Raw genomic sequence first — 10,645 nt, 5'->3', positions numbered from 1 at the left:
CTAATGGGCTTTGCAGGATTTAAGGCAAACTGGCTTTTCTTGCCCTTTTGCTTTTGGTTCTTTTCCATCACAAAAGTATAAATTAGGTAACCCAAATCACTATGGATTAGGTAATAGAAACTTACATTTTTTTTTTAAGTTTTAAAAACTCTTACTTTTCTGTCTTAGAATCAACACCAAGTATCAGTTCAAGGGAAGAAGAGCAGTAAAGGCTAGGCATTTGGGGTTAGGTAACTTGACCAGGGTCACACAATTAGGAAGTACCTGAGGCCAGATTTGAATCCAGGTCCTCCCATCCTATCTACTGAGCTACCTAGCTAATCTGCATAATTCTTTTAAAAAATTATTATTTATTTTTAACATTCCTTAAAATTTTTTTTGATTTATAAATTCTCTCTAATCTCAATCCTTCCTCCACCCATTGAGAAGGCTAGCAATATATCAATTATATATATATGAAATCATTCAAAACACATTCCATATTAGCCTTATTGCAAAAAAAAGCAAGAAAAATAAAATGTGAATAAAATTATATTTTGATTCATACTTAGAGTTTATTACTTATAACTTTCTGGAGGTGGATAGCATTTTTTTATCTTAAGTCCTTTGGAATTGTCTTGTATCATTTTGTTGATCAGAGTAGCTGAGCCTTTCACTATTGATCATTGTTACAATATTGCTGTTACTGTGTAGAACGACTTAAACGAACGAACAACAATAATCTTTCCCATCAGCCTTACTTTTTCTGTCTTACTATGGGGATCTAGCTTCAGTCTAGTCCACAGGTACAGTTCCCCTTTTTATCTTAGGGGGTCTTTCTTGTTTTATCCCTCCTCTCAGTTAAACTGCTTTTTCTGACTTTACTCTCCTCAACTTCCTTATCATTCAGTCCCTTTTGTTGTTGTTTTTCATTCTTTGTTTTGGAAAGGACCAATGACATCATGATGTGATGCCTTGATCTGTATGTGCCCATTCCACTGGGGGAAGTCTTCATATGCATGGCACAGATATCTTCCCAACTCACTGCTGGGTTTGAGACCTGTCGCTTATCCTGAACATGGTTTAGCCCATCTGCCAAGATGGTTTTACTGGAGTGTGGCTGCTGTGCATGTTATAGCTTCTTGGAGCCACAGGTGAGAGCTGGGTGGCAGGTGGACACCAAAGGTAGATGAGCAGCCCTGAAAAGAGCTTGGCAAGCCCTCACACCAGCGGTGCTGGTTATCTCTGAACACATTTTCAGTTCCTTTCATTAGGCTTTTATTCTCTCCAGTGCAGGAGAAAACTAGAGAGCAGTTTCTAAGTATTATTTTGTACTGTCAGGGTGTCTGATATTTTGAATAATCTAGTAGATTAGGTAATGCACAGGGTAGTGAGTAGTTGTAATAATTCCTAGAGCACTTACCTCACAGAGTTTTTGATAGTATCTGGAGTACTTACCTCTCAAGGTTCTAGGGAGGCTCAGATGGGATAATGAGTCCCAGTGGGATAACACAGGCTTTGCAAACCTTAAAGCACCACAGAAATATAAAATGTTGTTATTATTAACCCTTGGTGTTTCCTCCCTACTCAATCTACTGAAGGACTTTAAGTAACTTTCCTCCTCCTCCCCTTAAGTACACTCATGCCATAAGATTTCTCCTTTAGTTCATCACAGAGTTAGGACTCTCAGTGACCATTTGATGATAGAATCATATAGCTCTGGAAGGGAATACAGAGATTATCTAGTCTAAGCACCTTATTTTCACAATGAGGAAATGTGAGACCCAGGGAGTTTATATGACACCTGAGGACACATAGACATTAAACCACACCCTCAGACTCCAAATCCATCACTAGAATGACCTAATGTCTGAGCAAGAATTCTTTTTTTTTACTTTAATTTTATTTTTCTTAACATACGTTTTTATATTTCTAAGTTCCAAATTCTCTTCCTCCTTCCAGCTCTTCCCCCACCCATTGAGAAGGCAAGCAATGTGCCTTTCATTGTACTGGTGAAGTTTTTTTTTTTTTTAACCCTTACTTTCTGTCTTGGGACCAATATTGGTTCCAAGGTAGAAGAGTGGTAAGGGCCAGGCAATGGGGGTCCAGTGACTTGCCCAGGGTCACATAGCTAGGAAGTGACTGAGCCCAGATTTGAACCCAGGACCTCCCATCTCTGGGCCTGGCTCTCAGTCCACTGAGCCATCCAGCTTCCCCTACAAGTGAAGTTTTGCAAAACATTTCCATATTAGTCAAAGAATTCTTTCTCTAACACTCTCAACAAGTGACCATTCAACCTTTGCTTACAGAGATCTAATCGTTTCCCAGGGACTACTTACTCTACTTTGGGGTAGCTCTAATTGCAAATAAGTTTTTGATTGGTAGATTGACCTCTTAGGGCCTTCTACCCAATGCTCCTAGTAATTACTTCTGGAACCAAGTGAAAGAAATCAAATCTCCCTTCCAGATATAGTTGTTTTCAAGTACTTGAAGGCAGCTATCATGCCCTCCCGAAGTCTTCTCATGGTTAAACACCCCTAGTTTATTCAACTAATTCTCATATGGCATAATATTTGAGGCCCTGAATCATCTTGGTTACCCTCCTCTGGACACTATCCTGTTCATCAATCAGCCAGTTGATTCACTAAACATTGTTAGAATTCCTGCTAAGTACCAGGTGTGGTGCTAAGTGCTGTGTTTACAAAAAGAGGCAAAGGACAGTCCCTCCCCTTTAGGAGCTCATAGTCTAAGGGAGAGATAACAAACAAATAAATCTGTTTAAACTATCTACAGGATAAATAGGAAACAAGAGAGGTTAGGGAAAGTTTCCTATAGAAGGTAGGATTTTAATTGAGACTTAGAGGAAGCCAGGGAAGCTGTAGGTAAAGATAAAGAGGGAGAGCATTCCAGGAATGGGCTTCAGTCAGAAAAAATGTCTGGAGCTGAGTCTTGTTCATGGAACAGCTAGAAGACCAATGCTGCTGGATGGAAGAGAGCATGGTGGGTAGTAAGGAATAAGAAAACCGGAAAAGTAGGAAGGGGATAGGTCATAAAGAGGCTAGGTTATTATATCTATATCTATATATGCCAAAAGAGCATTTTGTATTTTTTTGATTAAAAAATTTTTCCCTTCTTTCTTAGAATTGGAACTATAGCTTCAGTTCCATGTCAGAAGAATAGTAAGGGCTAGACAATTGGGTTAAGTGACTTACCCAGGATCACACAATTAGGAAGTGTTAAAGTCAGATTTAAACTCAGGACCTCCTGTCTCCAGACCTTGTACTCTATCCACAAAGCCAGCTAGCTTTGTGAACATTTTATATTTGATCCTGGAGGTGACAGGAAGTCACTAGAGTTTGTTTAGTATGCGTTGTGAGGGTGATATGGTCCCAGTCACTTTTGAAAATGGATTGGAGCAGGACTTGATGAGGGGCTGGTGCTGTGCTATGCTTACAACACAGCAGTCACTGCAGGATGAGCAGGAAAAGCTCCTAGATGAAACAATTCACGTTGTGAAGGTTCAGTCATTCCAGATGAAATGATGCCTGGATAAAAACAAGCTTATGGATGCTCTGAGTCATGCTTCTAACATGCTTGGTGAACTTCAAACATCTATGTCACCAAAGAGCTGCTATGAACTTTATGTGGCTATTTCTGATAAACTGCACTACTTGGAGGTCTACTTGACAGATGAATTTGCCAAAGGAAGGAAAGTAGCAGATCTGTATAGTATGCTGGAAATATTATCCCAAGACTCTATTATTACAGTGGGAGTTGCTTATGTCAAGTCATTTCCTCAGTCCAGAAAAGACATTTTAAAAGATTTGGTAGAGTTGTGCCATGGTGTACAGCATCCCTCCAGCATCCCTTAAGAGGGCTATTTCTTCGAAATTGCCTTCTTCAGTGTACCAGAAACATTTTGCCAGATGAAGAAACAACTGGAGACATCAGTGATTCTATGGATTTTGCACTTCTAAACTTTACAGAAATGAACAAGCTCTGGGTGTGAATGCAGCATCAAGGACACAGCTGGGATAGAGAGAAACAAGAATGGGGAAGGGGGGAAGGCAGGAACTTAGAATACTATTAGGAACAAATTTGGTCCACCTCAGTCAGTAGGAAAGTGTAAATGTGGAACGATACAGATTGTTTTGATTGATATCTTGGAACAAGTTGTGAATTGTGGGGATGGCTGGCTCAAGAGTATCTCATGGAGTGTATCATTTAGGTCTTTCCTGTTGAATTTCATCTACACACCCTGAACCCTTTTCTTCGAGCCTGTGCTGAGTTACACCAAAATGTAAATGTGAAAAACATAATCATTGCTTTAATTGATAGATTATCTTATTTGCTCATCTTGAAGATGGATCTGGAATCCCAACAGATATTAAACTTTTTGACATATTTTCACAGTAAGTAGCTACTGTAATACAGTCCAGGCAAGACATGACAGACATGTCTTCAGAAGATGTGGTGTCTTTACAAGTGTCTCTCATTAACCTTGCCATGAAGTGCTATCCAGATCATGAGGATTATGTAGATAAAGTGTTAGAAACAACGGTGGAAATATTTAATAAGCTAAATCTAGAATATATTGCTATCAGCAGTGCATTTCAAAGGAGCTCACAAGGCTGTTGAAGATTCCTGTTGACACCTAGAACAACATTTTAACAGTTTTGAAGTTAAAACATTTCCATCTGCTCTTTGAGGATTTTGACTACAAATCCAGAAAGAGTATGAGTTTTGTGCTTAGCAATGTTCTGGATTATAACACTGAAATTATCTCACAGTACCAGGTGGATGCAATCATGAATCTAGTATCAACATTGATCAAGACCAACTAGATAAACCTGTGGAAGACTCAGACCCTGAACATTTTGCTGATGAGCAGAGTCTTGTGGGAAGATTTATTCATCTTCTTTGGTCAGATGATCCTGATCAGCAGTTCTTGATTTTAAACACAGACTGGAAACATTTTGGAGCAGGTGGGAACCAGTGCATTTGCTTTCCACTCCCTCCCTTGGTATTTGCAGCATATCAACTGGCTTTTCTCTACAAAGAAAATTCCAAAGTAGATGATAAATGGAAGAAGTGTCAGAAGATTTTTTCATTTGCACATCAGACTATCAGTGCTTTAATTAAAGCAGAATTGGCCAGCTGCCTCTCCACCTTTTCCTTCAAGGAGCTCTAGCTGTTGGGGAAAAATTGGTTTTGAAAACCATAAAACAGTGGCATATGAATTTATGTCCCAGGCATTTTTTCTGTATTAAGAGGAAATCAGTGATTCTAAAGCCCAGCTGGTAGCCATCACCTTAATCATTGGGACATTTGAGAGGATGAAGTGCTTCAGTGAAGAGAGTCATGAGCCCTTAAGGACTCAGTGCGCCTTGGCAGCTTCCAAATTGCTCAAGAAGCCAGACCAAGGCTGGGCTGTTAGCATGTGTGCCCATCTCTTCTGGTCTGGCAGACACAGACAAGAATGGGGAGGAGCTTCGTGGAAGCAAGAGAATAATGGAATGCCTAAAGAAGGCTCTGAAGATAGCAAATCAGTGCATGGATCCCTCACTACAAATTCAGTTTTTTATAGAAATTCTGAACAGATATATGATGCAGTGACAATTCAGGTATTGAATTAATTTATCCAGAAGATAAGATAAGACTTTCCAAACCTTGAGTCCAGTGAAGAAACAGAACAGATTAACAAACATTTTCACAATATCCTGGAGCATTTGCACTAGAGGAGGGAATCACTAGAGTCTTGAGGGGCCAATCTATGAAGGTCTTGTTCTTTAAAGAGAAGAAACACAGACACTGTACTTCTTTCCATTTATACACAGTATGCTTTTTAAAAAAATTATGCTAGATTATTTCCCCCCCATAAATTGTGTCTTTCAGAAATGCTAAATTAGGTAATCTTTCTCTTATCTGTTACATATTTTATTCAGCTCCTCCAGACCTTCAGGACCTTAACAAATTAATTCACAGGAATTTAAGTTGGGTCATCAAATGTCTATCTGATCACCAGAAGTAGCATGATTGAATTTTTAAAAAATTCCTCTCTCTTCTTTCAGCTAATCTTTTCTTTTTCTGTTTCTCTTCACTGTTTGTTGTTGGTACTAATCAGGCAGTGGCTAGCCCTGTCTGTCTTTGTGTTCTATAGTCCATCTTGCGTTTTATAAGAGATTTGATTTGGGGGTGGGAGGGATATTGTATGTTGAATTCAGCTTGAGTTTTTCTTTAAGCAAGGTAAGGCTACGTGTAATATTTTCCCCAAAATTCCCCCCAAAAAAGAGTATCTTAATGCATATTTGAGAGTTTAAAAGCACCATGGTTAAAGCCAGAAGTTTCTTTTGCATTTTCAGATTATCCATTAGGCCCACTTGTCACTGGGCATATTTATCAAGAAAATTTTGTTCTAAATCATATAAAAATAGAGAAATTGTGATCTATATAGTTTATGTATAACTGTCATTATTGTAAATTTAGGGGAAAATGCATTACACAAGTATCATGATTTTGCACCAGTGAAACAACAAAATTGATATAAGAATTAAAAACAATGGATTGGAGTGGGGAGAGTTTTGAGACAGGGCAGGCTGACCCACCAGCAGACTATTACAATAATGTAGGCACGAGGTGATGTGGGCCTGAACTAGAGTGGCAGCATTCATTATCAGTGCCATTCCTGAAAGGTAGAATAAAACATTACAAATGTGGTCTAACTGGGGAAAAGTACAGCAGATCAATATATTCCCTCTTTAGTACTGTATACTTCATCTCTTTTACTGAATTCCAATATCAAAATAGCTTTTTTTTTAACTGCCGTTTTGCACTGTTGATTCCTTTTAATTCCCTCTCCCTCATTCTGCTGCCCTTCCCACTCTCCCACTGATCTTTTTCTCTCTCAATAGATACAATTCTCTAGGCTTTGGGAAAATTAAAACGAATTCCTTACTACACAAAAGCCAGGAAGCCCTGTTTTTTTAGATTGTCATAGTTCACTTGATTTTCAGTTTATTTCATTTGCTTGCCCCCTGGTGGTGGATATTAGGACATAAATTCCATTCAAATCTTTGGAGTCTAGGAGTTGAAAGACCATAGAAATTCCTATTCTAGCAGTTCTTAGAATGTGGTCTGTGGACCTCTGGGGGTCTCTGATCCTCGTTATCTAATACTAATACTATTTTCATAATAATACCAAGACTTTGTTAAAATACTCCCCCTTTTTTTCCGATCACATAGCTCTGTAAATCTGGATTTTCTTCATATAGTTCAACCAAAATGCCATATCACTTTTTCTTCAGCTAAAGCTATATATCACAACAGACTGAATTCAGCTATATTTTATTAAGCTAGATATTGAAGAGATTAGCAAAAGTAAAACAATGTTGCCTTCTTCATTAGATTTTTTTGTTTTAGAAAATAGAATAATTTTTCATAAAATGTTATTTATATGATCATATGACAAACTTATTATTTTTTTTAAACCCTGACATCAGATTTGAACCCAGGACCTCGTGTCTCTGGACCTGGCTCTCAATCCACCCAGCTACTCCCTACTTATTATTTTTATTTTTAAATGAATTAAATAAGTATTCAAAATAGTTTTAATTTCTAAAACAATAAATATTGAATAGATATTATACACATGAATGAAAACTCTTTGGTGTCCTTGATGGTTTTTAAGAATGTAAAGGGTGGGAGGGGGGAAGCTAGGTGGCTCAGTGGTTTGAGAGCCAAACTCGGAGATGGGAGGTCCTGGGTTCAAATGTGATCTCAGACACTTCTTATCTGTGTGACCTTGGGTAAGTCACTTGACCCCCATCGCCTAACCCTTACTGTTCTTCTGCCTTGGAACCAATACACAGTATTGATTCTAAGGTGGAAGTTAAGGGTTTAAAAACAAAACAAAAACAAAAACGAATCTATGCTGTTTTATAAGAGGCTGCTAGATGGCTCACTGGATAGAGTACTGAGTCAGGAAGAACTGAGTTAAAATTGAATCTCTGTCATTTATTAGCTATGTGACCCTGGTCAAGTCATTTAACCTCTGTCTTGATCGACCGGAGAAGAAAATTTCATTATCTTTGCCAAGAAAACTCCACCAACAGCATGGTCCATGGGGTCAAGAAGAATGGGTCATGACTGAACAACAACAATATTATTTGCATTTTTATTTATTTTGTTAAATATTACCCAAGTATGTTTTAATCAGGTTTGGGCAGTTTTTTGGAATTTTGCCCTCGTTCAGGAGGCAGACACTTCTGATTATCTCTAAGATATCTTGTAGTTCTAACTTTGTGATACTGTCAAGTTTCTGCTTTTATTGAATGAAAAGCCGCTGGTGACTTCCTCCTTGTATCCTGCCCTCTCTAAAGCAACAACAGGGAACGTCTGCTCCCTCTGCCACACGACCCCCTTTCAGATACCTTTTTAAGTGGCAAGGCTGACTTCCTCGATAAATTCTAGTGGCTTTCTTTTGCTCCCAGCATAAAATATCCTCCGCTAAGCATTACAAACCGTCACAACGTGGCCCCCATCTTTTGAAGTCTTACTTGCTTACTTACTTGGCCAAACCGGCCTCTTTGCTACTCTTTATCCATAACTCCTTCCGTCCACATGCTGTGGCCTGATCCATCCTTGGCAGACAGGCTACACCAGGCTCAGGTCAATGACACACCTCAAACCCAGCAGTTACATTAGGGGAACATCTCTCCCCGGCAACCAAGACTGCCCCCGTTGGAATGGAAGATGAGAGTCTGTTTCCACGGCCACGAAGCTAGCCGAGGCTGACACGGGGGAGTTAGCTAGAGACTGGTCCCAGCTCATCCACTGCATCCCAGGCCATCACCAGTCATCTTGACTTTGGTCTTGCCAATGGACTTTGATGACTTTGGAAGAGAGAATGAGGCTGTTGACTGTGCAATTCTTTTTTTAAACACTTACCTTTCATCTTAGAATCAATACTGGGTATTAGTTCTAAAGCAGAAGAGTGGTAAGGGCTAGGCCATGGGGATTAAGTGACTTGCCCAGGGTCACACAGCTGGGAAGTGTCTGAGGTCATATTTGAACCCAAGACCCTCTGGGCCTGACTCAATTCACTGAGCTACCCAGCTGCCCCAAGACTGCAATTCTGCTTCACTTAAATACATTTCACACACAATTAAAGACATCACTGTGCCATGTTATTGATCCTTTTCAAAAAGAAGGATAACCGGGGAAGCTGGGCGGCTCAGGGGATTGAAGGCCAGGCCTAGAGATGGGAGATCCTGCATTCAAATATGGCCTCAGGCTCTTCTTAACGATGATCCTGGACAAGTTACTTAACCCCCACTGCCTAGCCCTTACCACTCTTTTGCCTTGGAAGCAATACACAATATTGATTCCAAGAGGGAAGGTAAGGGTTAAAAAACAATAACAATAGCATGCTCCCTGTCTCTTGTATCCTTGTCTTTCTATCATCTCTCCTTTTAGGCCTGGAACACACTCTTTCCTCATTTCTGCTTCTTAGAATACTTTATTTCCATAAAGATTCAGCTGAAGAACCTCCTTCTTTCTTAATGTTTAAGCTTTTTTGGGGGGATCACATGTAGAAACAACTTTTGACAATTGTTTTCTGACATTTTACGATTCAGATTTTCTCCTTCCCTCCCCGAGGCAGTAGATAGTCTGATACCGGTTATACCAGTGCTTTCATGTAATACAGATTTCCATATTGCTCCTGCTGTGACAGAAGACACACAAGCATCTCTTATACATGAAGCCTTTTTTGTTTACTTTCTTCTACCTCCTACCTATCCTCACTCTTAAAATTGCCTTGTGTTTATTTGGGATCTACTTTGTATATAATTATGTACATGTTGTTGCCCCCTGGAGAATGTAGGTTGTTTGAAGGCAGGGAAGATTTAAGTTTTTTTATACTTTATTCTATCTGTCTGCCTGTCTGTCTGTCTATCCTTTTTACTAGCTTTATACTAGCACCTACTATAGCTCTTGTATTAATATAGTAGATGCTTAGTAAATGTTTGCAGATTATTTTATTGAAAATAGCTAGTCAGCTCTTATTCATGTTAAATACCCTCAATTCCTTCAATTGTTCTTCAGATAACATATTTTTTAGTCCCCTTGCCATCCGTATATTCCTTATCTTGATGTACCCCCAGGTGCCAATGTTCCCTCTTTTAAAAAAAATCTCTTATCTTCCCGTTTAGAATCAATGCTAAATAGTGATTCTAAGGCACAAGAGCGGTAAGGATTAGGCCATGACTTGCCCAGGATCACACATCAAGAAAGTTTCTGAGGTCAGGTTTGAACCCAGGACCTCTCATCTCCAGGTCTGGCTCTCAAACCACCGAGCAACCCAGCTTCCCTTCCTATGTCCCTCTTGAAGTTTAGCACTCAAAAACAAACATGGAAGTCCAGGTGTGAGTTGAAAAATGAGAAGGAAAGTGGAAAAAAATTTTTTTTACACTGAACTGGAGGCATATTTCTAAGGCAGCATAAGCTTTTGTAGCAGTCACATCACAGTGTCAACTGACACTGACCTTGTGTTCATTAATCTTCTTTAGCTCATTTTCACATGAAATCAAACCAAAATATAGAGACATAGAATGTTAAGCTTGAAAGAGATATTAGAGATTGTCTAGTCTGACCATTTCATTTTACA

General features: G+C 39.2%; 1 pseudogene; it reads left to right on the top strand.

The window, feature by feature from the left end:
* Positions 1–3,425: 3,425 nt before the first annotated feature.
* Positions 3,426–7,485, top strand: LOC100025085 (vacuolar protein sorting-associated protein 35-like; annotated as a pseudogene).
* Positions 7,486–10,645: the final 3,160 nt, after the last annotated feature.

This window comes from Monodelphis domestica, chromosome 4 (genome assembly GCF_027887165.1).
Source record: "Monodelphis domestica isolate mMonDom1 chromosome 4, mMonDom1.pri, whole genome shotgun sequence".
NCBI classification, from domain to species: Eukaryota; Metazoa; Chordata; class Mammalia; order Didelphimorphia; family Didelphidae; genus Monodelphis; species Monodelphis domestica.
This window is presented reverse-complemented; position numbering and strand designations above follow the sequence as displayed.